Here is a 604-nt window from a genome sequence, read left to right as displayed (position 1 = left end):
GAATGCAGCATGCACACCTCAGGACCACGGAGAATGCAGTGTTCACACCTCAGGATCACAGAGAATGTAGCACGCACACCTCAGGATCACAGAGAATGCAGCATGCACACCTCAGGACCACAAAGAATGCAGTGTGCACACCTGACAACTGCAGAGATTGCCATGCCAGTAAGATAGGGGCCTAGATGAAAGAAGCAACCACAGCGGACAACAAAGGACCAGCATAGTCCTGAGCCGACCTAGACTTCAGTCACCAGTGCAGAGCTGGGGGCTTCGTCCAAGTTGCTGGAGGACTTTGCAGGCAGGAGGATGCAAGAATAGGCAGGACTGACTTAATGCCATGAACAAATCAACATTTTTCTGTGATGTTTATGTGTTTCATTGATTATGCAAAGACTTTGACTTTGTGGAGCTTAACAAATTATGAGTGACATAGAGAAGAAAGGAAATCCCAGAGCCTGAATTGTGCCCATGTAAAATCTTACATAGACAACAGCAACAAATTTTTATACACACACACACACACACACACACACACACACAGACACACACACACAGAGACACAGACACATACACACAGACACACACACACACACAGACACAC

This window comes from Elephantulus edwardii, unplaced genomic scaffold (assembly GCF_000299155.1).
Source record: "Elephantulus edwardii isolate Elephantulus edwardi_28Jun2011 unplaced genomic scaffold, EleEdw1.0 scaffold00004, whole genome shotgun sequence".
NCBI classification, from domain to species: domain Eukaryota; kingdom Metazoa; phylum Chordata; class Mammalia; order Macroscelidea; family Macroscelididae; genus Elephantulus; species Elephantulus edwardii.
This window is presented reverse-complemented; position numbering follows the sequence as displayed.